The following is a 13,607-nucleotide window of genomic DNA, read 5'->3' on the forward strand; positions in this document are numbered from 1 at the left end:
TTACAAAAAATAGGTATTATAGTGTGTGTGTGTGTTTGCACTAAAAATCATGTTGTTTTATTTTTTCCTGAAAATGTGCATTTAGTAAACAGTTGTACAAATACCATTTGACATTGTAGAAAATATATAATGTTCTGGGGGTTCAAGTAATTTTATTGCCAAAAATGAAGATTTTTACATGTGTGTGCTGTAGCGGCATGATCACATTGGCTAAATGGGCTCCGTCAGTTGGCATTCCAAGTTCACCATGGCCGCAATATGTTTACGAAACACCTTCGGCTTTGGAGAGGGGTTAACATTATCTGCTCCCGGTTATAAATTAGCCTCCTGATTGGATGAGTTTGGTGTGGAGGAGCTCAGTGGCCTTCACAAGAGCTCTGAAGGTTGATCTCATAAATGTTTTTTGGATAAATGTGCACAAAATACCAGACACACTCCAAAATATGCTCATGGTTATGAAATGGGATGCCTATGGGAGGTTTTTTATGATCCTCCTAGGCCAGTCTCATGATGCTGCCATGTCCTCTTCCTTGTTGCCTATTCTGTGGAACTGGACAGTCCTTAATGGTACATAGAGCAGCACCAAATATAGATGAGCTTGGATTTGGTCCAAAACCCTTGTTTGGCCGAACCTCAAAGGAAGCTGTCAATGGCACACCAATCAGCCTTGGCTGGGGCATTCCCCACCCTGCAGCTGCACATCTACAAAGGTCACATTGCTGTATTAGGTCAATGTCATTGGGTAGAGCCAATATCTGCATAAGACCATGACTCCTTGCACTCATAATGGGTTGAATGAAGCTGTGCAGCATTCAAGCAAGAAGAGGACCAATGCTGGGTGGCATAATGGGCGAGTCTGCAGGAGAAGATGTGTGTTTTGCAACAAGACCTTTTTTGGGCAATATCTGGGATATTTTATTCTTTTTTTTTTTTTTTTTTTTTACCATAGCTGGAGTTAGACTTCAACTCAAATATAAAAAATGTTGACACAAACATTACATTTCGAAACTTCAGACCCTTTGATTTTGTCAGTAAATCGAGGGGACCCCCTCTTTCTTTTTTCCTCTCCCTCCTGGGATAATCCTTGTGCAAGGCTTCAGGCCTGTCCCTTCTGCCAGTGTGGTCCCTCTGTGGTTGAAAGCCGTTAAAAGTCTTTGTTAAGTGAGCAATGAATTAATTCTGATAATTTGTCAGTGACCCCTCTCAAGGGTGAAAAGCTTCACAGAGGCAGGAAGCAGGTGCCATAGAGATGCAAATGGGACTGCGAAAAGGCTGCGGAGTAGCAGGGAGGGCATGAATGATGGGGTCTTAATGTCCCAGGGAGAGGACAGAAAAGGACATACAGAGCAGAAGGCTTAGGACGAAGGACAAGAGTAGGAGCTAAAGGGTGCGACCAACTACATAGCAGAGACAAGGCAGTGTAGCTAATTGATGAAGGAAAAAGTCAAAACCAATTAATTAGCAATATTGGAACTTTTTAAAAGAAAGGCAACAGCTAAAACTAGAAAAGAAAAACCAAGAAGCAACAAGGACCAAAAATTATGAAGGTTGGTCAGAATTAGCATTAAGCTCTTGTTAAATCAACGAGGAATTGCCAAGGACTGCGTAGCACCAAGGTCATCTAGCTTTTGACGGTGAGTGTTTATCTCTATAGCAAAAAATTGGAATGTTTTCACTGGTCGTGCATTTGCAAATCAGAATTTTTTTATTTTTTTTGTTGAACATACTAGTTGGGTAGGATTGCACCTTGCAAATAATATTTGCATATTATTATATTATACTTCTATTTGGCTTAAAAGGTGAAATTTGAGTGCTTAGTATGAGTTAAAGCGCATGATGGTTTCTTCCATTTCTTACAGTTGGACTATCTTCACACAAGCCTCCTTTTATTTAAGTGCAGAGAAATTGATCTGGGAAAAACAAAAAAAAAATTTCCATGATCACCTCCTCCTGCAATTAAGGATTCATGCATAGGAACGCAAAAAAAAAGCCACTTTCAGCACTTTTTTAATTTTTTTAATTTTTTTGTACTTCTTATTTTTATTATGGATTTATAGGCAGCCCCATAATATACATGTGTCTATTCATCTAGGGGCAATTATTTCCATAATATAGAGCAGTGTTCAACGGCGTAAAAAAATAAAAAATTCAAATCCTGCGTTGAGGAGATTAGCATTTTATGCCAATATGTGTGCAAACGCTTATAAATGCGCAAATCTATTTTAAGTGTTAAAAAATAATTTACAGGCCTCATTTACACAGGTGCAATAGGCTGCACATCGTAAATTGCGGGTGTATTTTCACGATATACACAGCTGCCCATAGTAATGGAAGGCTGTATGTTGGTCCAGGTTGTACTTGCGTAAACAAGCGCACAAGCGTAAATCCCTAAACGCATCTTGTACTCACAGAGTGATTTACATGCATGCAAGTATTTGCAGTGTAAGGCCTGGTTCACACCTATGCAGCTTGCTTTTGATCCATTTCTGCAGTGCGTTTTGCATTTTTGCCCACACGTTTTTGATGCTTTTTCACTTTTTTTGATGACTTTCGCATTTTTTATTTATTTATTTATTTATTATTTATTTATTTTTTATTTGGCCAATTTAGATTAAAAAAGGCAAAATGCGAAATTGCGGCGAAATCATTGTAAAATCGCAGCAAAAGTGCACTACATGCTTTTCTGCAGCTTCTCCATTGAAGTCTATTGAACCAAAAACGCACCATTTTGCATTTTTGCCTCTCTTTACACTGGATGCGGTGCAAGTTCACAGCAAATTGAGGATTCCACACAGCATCAAAAATCGCAACCTGCTCATGCGGAGTGTATGTTAAGTTAACCTCACCCCGAAATCGGTTTGCAAGCATGCAGTGAGATTTGCAGTATCATATTGCATAGGTGTGAACAACCAATGGGATCCGATTTTGGTGCGCACAAAAAAAGCAGTCCTGCACGAGTTTGGTTTGCGAATGTGGTGCGATTGGATCCATACAAACCCCTGGCTCAAATCGCACCCCAGAGACACCGCGTATAAATGTCATTCACACAGGAATGTGCTGCAATTCCTGTGCGACTTACATGCGGTGTCCCACATCGCATCCATCAGCGTGAACCTGGGCTCAAAAAGTCCCTGACCCTTTCCAAAAAACGCAGCAGGTGAAAAAAGCATAGATGTGAATGTGTGCCATAGGAAAACATGTTAAATGGACTGTAGTGTGTTTCTGCAAAAAAGCGCATAGGTGTGAGCCAGGCCTTAATCATAATACAGCCATTGATTACTAGGGGGGCTGTACGTTGCAGCAAGATCCAGCCTTAATATGAGTATTTTCAATACACCCTTGTGCATAAACCCCCTAAATCTACTTGTATTTACATATGTTTGCATGCATTTAGATACATTCACAGTATCCAGTCTGCCCCTGGACATACAGATTTCTGTTTTTTCTACCTTTTTTCTAAGTAACCTTAAAGTAGAACTATAGGAAAAACTTTTATTTTTATTTTGGATAAAGCAAGGGAGAGTTATAACCCCTGCAAGGTTTATTTTTTGCATCTTTGTCCCATTGGAGAGATTTACCATCACTTCCTGTCCTGTGCCACAGCCAAACAGGAAGTGAGAGGAAATCCCAGCAAATTAAGGAAATTCCTTGGGGACCCCCCAGCTCACCAGACCTAGTGTCCTCATTGGAACATTTACACTCTATTACTTTTCTGGGGACAACCCAGATTTTAGGATTTCATTTTACTTTCACTTTCAACGATAATGGCAAACAGGACAAAGAAAAAGGGTGAATCTTTCTAATCGGGGCCACAGACAGTAATAAAAACAGGACAGGGGTTCTAATCCATCTCCACTCTATTCAAAACGAAAACAAAAAAGTTTTGCCTTTCAGTATACTTTAACCACTTGCCGACCAGCTGTCGCAGTTTTACTGCGGCAGAATGGCACGGCTGGGCGAAGCGACGTTATGTTATGTAACGTCGCTTCACCCTGTGGCTGCACCTGCTGCACGCCCCCCCCCCCCCGAGCTGATGCGTGTGTCCGGCGGTAACGATCACCGCCAGGCTCCCACAATTGCCGCTGACACACGGAGAAGCGGGATCTGTGTATGTAAACACACAGTTTCTGGTTCTCGGAGGGGAGAAGAGACAGATCGTCTTTTCATATAGAGTATGAACAGCGATCTGTCATCTCCCCTACACAGTCCCCTCCCTCCTTCAGTTAGAACACACAAACAGGGAACACAACCCCATTGATCGCCCCCCCTAGTGTTAACCCCTTCCCTGCCGGTGACATTTTTACAGCAATCAATGCATTTTTTTATAGCATTAATCGCTGTATTAATGCCAATGGTCCCAAAAATGTGTCAAAATTGTCCGACGTGTCCGCCATAATGTTGCAGTCCCGATAAAAATCACTGATTGCCGCCATTACTAGTAAAAAAAAAAAATTATTAATAAAAATGCCATAAAACTATCTCCTATTTTGTAAACGCTATAACCTGGGAAATCTGGGAACACACAGAGGTGGGCTGGGACACTAGAAATTCCCAGGAGGAGCGGTTAGTACTTAGGTTAGGTAGGAGTGATGGGAGCGACGGTGGAGCCTGATGGTAAAGGGCGCTCATCAAGCTCTCAGAACTTCAGGCCTTCCTGCCTGGGATGGGGGCTCCTGTGGTCTGGGTCGTTGGTCAGGGTTGGTACTGAAAGCCTATGGTGTATGTGCCCCTGGAGTGGCACTGTGAGTGAGGGCTACTTTGATTTATGGCACCACGGTCACTGCACCATATACACGCTTTTTTTAGCACCTGCCTCCTGGGCTGGGCCTTTTGGCTGGGACCGGAGGAATTTTTTATTCCTGGCCATTGTATTGCACAATGGCCACCCTTTCACTCTCCTCTACTTCCTTCTCCCCCACTTTCTTTTATTTATTTCCTTTGTGTGTCACTTTTTTTTGTCTTTTTTGTTTGTACACGCTTTGTTGCACTGTGTGACCGGTAGGGTGCAGGTCCTCGGGGCTTGCCCTGAAAGTCTTGGGGGGGTGGTGGGCATGGCCTTTTGGTTTAGTTCACCCTCTCTCATGGGGTCTCCCTTTGGGGGAGCCCCACCGAGAACTTGGGTGGGTCTTTTTCGGCAGACCCTCCAGAGAAAGGGGTCCGTCTGGTTTCGGCCAGATGGACCAAGTGTAAGTACCCTTGTCCCCATCAGGAGCCTAACGTCCTGGGGGATTCAGGGCAAGGCCCTCTGATTTTAGAGGGCTCTTGTACCCATTGCACTTTTTTGTGTCACCTCTTTATGTGTGTGCACATTTTTTTGGCACCAGGTGAAGTTTTTGAGTGCGTTTCACACGCCATGGGCTTTCAAAAAAAAAAAAACCCTTGAAGCTGTTCTCAACCTTTTTAATACAGAGGAACCCTTGGAATAACTTTGCAGTCTCAGTGCACCCCTGCATATCTACAATTCATGATACATTAGTGTGATGGTTGGTGGGAAGAATGCTCCTCACATTTGTGATCATTGAGAAGAATTACCCCCTAACAGATCACTAAAAAGATCAATGGTGTCAGAGGAAACTTATCTTAGAGGCAGAAATTGCTCATTGCTCAAGAAACCCCTGGTAACTTCTGGAGGAACCCTAGGGTTCCATGGAACCCGGTTGAGAAACCCTGCCTAAAGTGGACCTTAACCCTCGTCCACTACTTCCCTCCTTCCATCCCCTGAAGGTATGGCACTGTTTTGTTGTTTTTTGGGGGGATTTTGGGGGAAAATGTCCAGACCCGCCTCCCCATTTACGTCAGTCGCCTTAGGCGAATGATGTTCACACTACCCGCTGTGCCTCCCGGGGTATGCACATCACTATTCCCAGGAGGCATGGCCTTCCATTCAGAAAAGGAGAAGGGGGAAGGCCTATTGGCACGCCATTTGGAAGCCCGCCTGCTGAACCAGGAAGAGCCGGTGGACCTCTTGATGACATCAGAAAGAACATGGCGGCACAGGAGAGAGCTGTTGCCAGGCATTAGAGGATCTCAGCGTGACATCGCTGGATCCGCTGGAAGGGTGAGTATCTGAAATGTGCCGATACCACCTTAAGGTAAGTGGGGGTGAAATACATTTTTTTTTAAAAACAGGGGGAGGAGGGGCAGATCTGCTTTAAGCTAAGACCATCAAAGGGATACAATTCTTGGGAAATAAAATAAATCTTCATGTCCTTAGACAATCAAACACATCAAGCATCTTACAGACATTCGGGTGTCTCCCTGGTTGTACCTCGTATTATTGCTGATGTTTTTTTGTTTTTTTTCTAAGGAAAATAAAAACCATGACCATATCTGCCAACCAGCTAGATCCCTTATAACATTAGTCATACATTGCATAAAGATTACTACAGGATTGCACTAAAACAAAAACTGGGTTGCGCAACAGCCTGATCATTTTCATTGTAAATATTTCTGGAGATTGCACTTTTATCTACTGCGGCTTTCGAAAACAGAGTTTTGGCCGTAGAATCATTGCTTTCCTAACATACTATGAAAGGCTGAGAAACAAGTGATGGACTTTGTGAATAGGGCTTTGTATACATGTGCAAATGATAAACATGTGCAAATAAGAGCATCCTACAATTTATGTGCAGAGTCTGACCAACGCTTATCTCATTATCTAGGATCTGGGATGTATGCACATAATATATTATTTAAAATGATGATGGTCATGTAACTCGTCTGCAGTGACAAAACTGGTATTTTTTTGTAAAACAATTTTTTTTAGGAAGGGGTGTATTTAGGTTTGTTTTGATTTAGATTTTTTTTTTTTTGGTGGGGGGGCTGTGTTTAGGGTTGTTTAGTTATTTTATTTTTAGTTATTTTTTATTTTAGAGGATGCTTTTTGCGGGGTGTATTTAGGGATGTCTGTTACATTCATTTATTTTATTTTTTTGGAAGGTGTGTTTTTTTTTTTCTTTTTTGCAGGGTATATTTGGGGTTGTATAGTTTTTTTTCCTTTAGTTTTATTTTATTGGAGGATTTTTAGGTGGTACATTTAGGGTTACTTGGTTTGTTTCCTTTATGTGTATTTTTTTCAAAGATTTTTTTGGGGGGAGGGTGTATTTAGGGTTGCCCAGTGTATTTCATTTATTTTCAAGGTTTTTTTTGAGGGGATGGTGTATTTAGGGTTGTTTAGTTTGTTTCATTTAGTGTTTTATTTTTTAGAGGGTTATTTTGGGGGATATATTTAGGGTTGTTTAGTTTGCTTCATTCATTTATTTATTTGGGGGGGGGGGCAGGTATATTTATGTTTATTTTTATTATTATTCAGTTTTGTTTGTTTGTTTTTCTGCTTTCTTTTTTTGTTATTTAATATTTTACATTTTTCCTCGTTTCTATTTTTATACAAAAAAAAAAGTTAAACATTTGTGGTACAAGAACGGGTCTAGGATAGTGCAAAGGTATATACACATAATAAATAAATATACATATGAAATTATTAGTGATCCAAAAAATCCTCCAAAAACACTCAATATAATAATCACCTACAGAAAAGTAATAGGAAAAACGTTTATATACATTTATTTGCAATAAAAAAGTGTGTGTATATGGATATAATACACACACACACACACACACACACACACACACACACACACACACACACACACACACTTTTTTTTAAATGTAAATAAATGTATATAAACTTTTTTCCTATTACTTTTCTGTAGGTGATTACTATATTGATCTATAATTGTTGTGTTTTTAAAGGAGTACATTTTGGAGGATTGTTGGGATCACTAATAATTTCATATGTGTATTTATTTATATTTGAAATTAGAGCAACCTACAACAGTTATTCAGTTTTCACTTTTTGGAGTCAGGATAATAAAAAGTGTTTATTACTTCTGGCCATGTTGGTCATACACGGGTCGAATTTGGAACAAATAAATATCATCAGTACGATCAATAATACCATTAGAGACTTTAAGAATATTGTTCAAAAGTACATCAAAATATAATATGTGTGTGTGTATGTGTGTATATATATATATATATATATATATATATATATATATATATATATATATATATGTGTGTGTGTGTGTATATATATATATATATATATATATATATATATATATATATATATATATATATATATATATATATATATATATATATATATATATATATATATATATATATATATATTATACACGCACATAAGGAGAGAGAAAGGGAAAAAAGGTGCCAGGGTATACTGTATACCTGCCTTTCTCCACCTTTTTTTTACTCAAGAGGAACCCTTGAAATCATTTTTAGGTCTCCGAGAACCCATACTAAAGTGAATTAATTAAGGATCATTGGAAATAACCCCTTGCATTGTTGGTCAGTAGGAAGACTGCCGCCCTTACAGAGGTGGTCACAGTGCCACCCTTACAGACAGCTAAAAAGTGGTTTTGCACCCAGAGTTTTTCAAGCATTTCAGATCAGAGGTCCATCAGCCAAAGATTGAGGAAACCTTATCAACCTCTGGAGGAACCCAAGGGTTCCATGGAACCCTGGTTGAGAATGGCTGCTGTATAGATTGGCTTAATCTTGAAGCTTGAAGCTTGGGAACAGAACTTGCCCCAGTCTCAGCCAAAAGGCCTAGCCCATGAGTCAATGTGCAGAAAAAAGCTGTGGTGTTGTGGCTGAGTGCCATTGCTCAGAGTGGGGTCCCAAACCCATAGTGATACTCAGAGCACCCCCAGGTCACTACCACTAAGGAACGCTCAACACTGAGGGTTCTCTGCCTTCTCTGGCCAGTACATTAGTTCACTATAACTTTCTGAGTGGACAAAGTTTACACCAGAAGTTAAGTAGTAGTAGTACTAGGGTTAAGGTTTATTGTATTTGTATTCAAAAAAAGGAAAAGAACTGAATGCAGTTTGTAATAAATATTTCCTTCTGATTCTGAGTCACAGTTAACAGACTGGCATGATGAGATTTGACCATTCCTGATGAGACAGCAGATTCCTGATTGAGTTTTCTTGTGGTTTTACAGCTAGAGACATGTGACAACATTTTATGTATTTTTGAAAGGTGAAAAAAGAACACAATAAAATCAGCTTCAAGTTAGAAGAAGAAAAAGAGTTAGAAGTTAATAAAGATGTTTATTGTAATCATTAAACGCCATTACTATAATGCTCCCCCTGACCTTCAGCAGGAAGTGAACAACTTATTACATATAATGCAGTTCTATCCAGTTATGAACACTCCTCTATCAGCTACTGTTGCTGTTCACAATTAATATATAATATTGGATATTTAGTGGTGATTTGTTATCCAGTTTCCCTTAAAATGTTATCCAGTTTCCCTTAAAATGTACAAAAAACACAAGTTTCATTTACATCTTATTGCCTATGTATTGCCAGTTTCTTGCCTATTGACTACCATGATTGCCCATTTGTTGTCTATTTATTCTCCTAATTGCTCATTTTTTTGTGTATTGTCCCATTTTGCCTGTGAACTTACACAATTGCCTGTTTGATGTTGTATACTGTCACAGCTGCCCCTTTGTTGCCTGTCTTGATTGCCCATTTGTTGCCCATGGATTGTCACAATTACCTGTCAAGCTTGTTATTGTTTATTGTCACAATTGACTGCTCAGCATTTGTGGATTGTCTTGATCACCTATTTGCTGCCCGTGCATTGTCACAATTATTTGATTATTGGGTGTGCTTGCCAGGGTTGCCCATTTATTGCCTCTGTATTGTCAGGGTTGCCCATTTGCTACTCATGGATTGTTAACATTACACATTTGTTGAGCATGTATTGTCAGGATTGCCCATGTGTTGCCTTGTATTGTCAGGTATTTCTCTTTGCTGCCTGTGTTTGTCATGGGTGACCAATTGTTGCCCATGTATTGTTAAGGTTGCCCCCGGATATTGTCAGGGGTGTCTGCTGCTTGTGTACTGACAGGATTGTTGCCCATGTATTGTCAGGGTTACCCATTTCTTGCATGTGTATTGTCATGTTTGTCTATTTGTTATTTGTGTATTGCCAGGGCTGTCTGCTTAGTGCCCATGTGTTTTTATGGTTGCCTGTTTGTTGCCCATGTATTGTCAGGGTTGTTCATTTGCTGCCTGTGTTTTGGCAACCTTGTCTGTTTGCTGCCCATTTATTGTCTGTGTTGTCTGTTTTCTGCCTAGTGTACTGTCAGCATTGTCTGTTTGCTGACCATGTACTGCCAGGGTTGTTCATTTGCTGCTCGTGTACTATCAGCGTTGTCTGTTTGCTGACCATGTACTGCCAGGGTTGTTCATTTGCTGCTCGTGTACTATCAGCGTTGTCTGTTTGCTGCCCGTTTATTGTCAGCGCTGTCTGTTTGCTGCCCGTTTATTGTCAGCGTTGTCTGTTTGATGCCTATTTATTGTCAGCGTTGTCTGTTTGATGCCCGTTTATTGTCAGCATTGTCTGTTTGCTGCTCGTTTATTGTCAGCATTGTCTGTTGCCCGTTTATTGTTAATGTTGTCTGTTTGCTACCTGTGTACTGTCAGGGTTGTCTGCTAGCTGCTTGAGTTTTATCATTGTTGCCTATTTGTTGTCTGTATAGCAGGGTTGCCAATTGGCTTTGTATCTGTGTATTGTTAGGGTTGCCATTTTTTTCAAAACCTCAGGCTTGCAAAACTCCCATGTTATCAGGTATGTTGCTACATCAGGCTATACTGTACATAATAAAGAATCCCTGCAGAAAAACTGCTGAGATCACATGCCCCAGGCACTGAAGACTTTTCATCCAATTCTCATCATGACTTGCAATTATGACATAAGCTAATGTTCAGGTAGTCAAAGGCACTTGTATCGCACACAGGGATTTTCCAGTTTGCTAGTAATGTCTTTAATAGGTCTGAATCCATCATTATTGTTAGGAGAGAAGTATATATTGTGCATTTTTCATTGTCACTGTTGGGATAGAGTAACAGGAGCTCCTTGTGTTTGTGCGAGGACTGGTGGATCTCTGCCTGTCAGTGTTCCTGAGGGAGTACAGGTCCACATAGAAAATCAATGCATCATGTGCAGTGGCGGCCGGTCCATAAGGGGCACAGGGATGCTGCCCCCCCCCCCCCCGATCTCCATGATGTGCCAGCCTCTAATCTCCAGTGCCTTGCGGGGCATTGGGCACATTGATTTCTACAAGCTTTTTTTTTTAAGTACATGATTAAAGCCTGAGGCTCTAATTGGCTCTCAAAAGGTTGGGCTCGGGGCGCAAGCACTGCTCCCCGAGCTCACCCACTTGTGACATTAGCAAATCAACATTGTCTTCCGGCCTCTTCTCCTGGCCAATCAGGACAGGAAGTGAGTCTTAAGACCAGATTGGTTGGGATGAGAAGCCAAGGAAGCCTCTGAAGCCACCTGCGACTTGGATGGGGTAAGTACAGATCTGACAGGGGGGTGTTATTTGCCCCCCCCCCCAAAATGGAACACCAGCCGCCACTGATAATGTGTGCATTATGTTGCTGCAGCTAAAGTTCTGTCCTCATCAAACTTGCTTAAAATGCATCTTCCACTGCTAATGCTTTCTATCCATCCCTACTCTTGAATCGAAGTGGCCTGGTGTAAGCTGCAAGTCAATTTGGACAGAGCTTGGATTAGGACAGTCAGTACTAATGATTCTCTACCCTCCACATGTGACAGCATTCGACCTGCCGATTGGCTGTCTCAGAACCCAGCTCCACCTCATGCGAGGAAGGAGAGAGAGTCACATGCTCCCCCCATAAGTACAGGGGTATTTCACATATTCATGCAGTTAAAACAGGATAAAAAGGGAAAATTAGGACATTTTTACCACTTTGGCAAAATTCTTTAGAGCGAATCTAAAGTGCAATAAAAAATGTTTTATTTTAAAAGAAAGTGTTGCGCTTTAATTGGATCCTGAAGATTAGGAAAGCTACTTCCAGCTATCCTGGAACGGTTCTTGTACCAAAAAGGCTCCTCATTAGCTTAAATATTTCACATCTAAAACAAATAGACAGGGGAAAAAAAATAGAAAAAATTAATCAACTACGCACAAAAAAAGGAAACAAAAAAAAAAGGAAACAAAATAAAAAAAAAACACAGACAAATACAACACAGGTGAAAAAATTAACTACTGTAAATAAAATAAAATAAAACTTGCAAGCAAATTTCTACTAAGACGATTAATGTGTGAAATTGAAAGTTTTAATCCATTCGAGTCGATTTTGCCACAATCAATGTGCTTATCCCTTTTAGATTTTTTGCAATGGGTTAGCTTTGGAACAGTTATTGGATCTGTTCTTGTGGCAAAAATACAGCTTCCCATTCAGAATTTTACATACAAAAAAACCGACAGTGGAAAAAAAAAAAAAATACTTAAAGTCACAGTACAGTAAATAAAAAAGATCAAATTCACGCATACAGAAAATAAACAGATTCACATATAACACAAAATAAACCCCAACACAAAAGCATGCAAACAAACCAGAATGTAAAAGTGTAAATGGGCTCTGAAGGTTAGTATATACAACCTGAGAGGGGGAAATTAAAGTGAACATGTTACTCCCCCTTGCATGGTCAACTCATAAGTCTAAAGGCCCGTACACACGATCTGACTTTTTGACAACAAACATGCAAATTAGCTGTTTTGGAGCAACATCCGACCGTGTGTACGCTCCATCGGACAAACTTTTTCAGTTTTCATTGGACTTTTGTTGGCTGTGCGAACGGACAAACTTTTTGACAACATAAATCTGATGGAGTAAAGTCCGATCGTGTGTACACAAAACCATCGAACTTTTGTACAAAGTACAAACACGCATGCTCAGAACCAGTGCAAAAGATCAGACAACAATACAGAAGTTGACCAAAGGTGGCGCTGGAGTGTCTTTTGAAGTGTCATCAGTACGTTGAAACATCACTACATTCGTGTATGTAGCCTAAAAAGTCAGATCGTGTGTATGCAATAGAAACTTACGGCCAACGCGCTTTGTACAAAAGTCCATGGGAAAGTTTGTACAAAGTCCGATCGTGCGTATGGGGCTTTAGTTGGGCTGGAGCCTCATACACACAGTCCGAATGTCGGGAGACAACGTCCAGTGCAAACAAAATTGGCCAACATTCAGCCCATGTGTATGTCAGCTGGCTTCTGTCAGACGTGCATGCTGGAAAACCAGTAGGTGACCGACTCCCGATCAGCACTCTCAGCCAATGGCACAGATCGCTGATCGGAGTGTTTCGGCGGGGGGGGGGGGGGCTGTGGGGGGGGTGTCCACCTGTTAGAACACAACAGCTTAGCCGGAAAGATCACTGAACTAACCTTGCATGGTTAGTACAGTGTCTCCGACTGGAGCTGTCAGATTTTTTTCCATGCCACTCGCAGAGTTGCGCGAAAAAAAGACTGTTATGCCGCATACACACGACGGGACTTTCCGGCAGACTAGGTCCAACGGGATCAGTCCATTGGACATTCCGATCGTGTGTGGGCTAGTCCGACTGTTTTTTATTTAAAAAAAAAATCAGACGGACCTATTAATAGAACACGTTTCAAATCTAAAAATCAGGTAAATTGTTCGTCTGTGTGCTAGTCCGAGGGACCAACTAGGATGCAAGGGCAGCTAATG

At 40.7% G+C, this 13,607-nt stretch overlaps 1 protein-coding gene across 1 annotated transcript in view; it reads left to right on the top strand.

Annotated features, from left to right (window-relative positions):
- The first annotated feature begins 1,269 nt into the window (after positions 1-1,269).
- LOC143961253 (E3 ubiquitin-protein ligase RNF220-like) overlaps positions 1,270-13,607 on the top strand; it is a 77,637-nt gene continuing 65,299 nt past the window's right edge. The window contains exon 1 of the mRNA XM_077470488.1: positions 1,270-1,634. The gene's annotated coding sequence lies outside the window, so the exon portion shown is untranslated. The remainder of the gene's footprint in view (positions 1,635-13,607) is intronic.

The sequence above is a fragment of the Lithobates pipiens genome, unplaced genomic scaffold (genome assembly GCF_037356315.1).
Source record: "Lithobates pipiens isolate NorthernLeopardFrog02 unplaced genomic scaffold, aLitPip1_a1.2 Scaffold_8, whole genome shotgun sequence".
Lineage (NCBI taxonomy): Eukaryota > Metazoa > Chordata > Amphibia > Anura > Ranidae > Lithobates > Lithobates pipiens.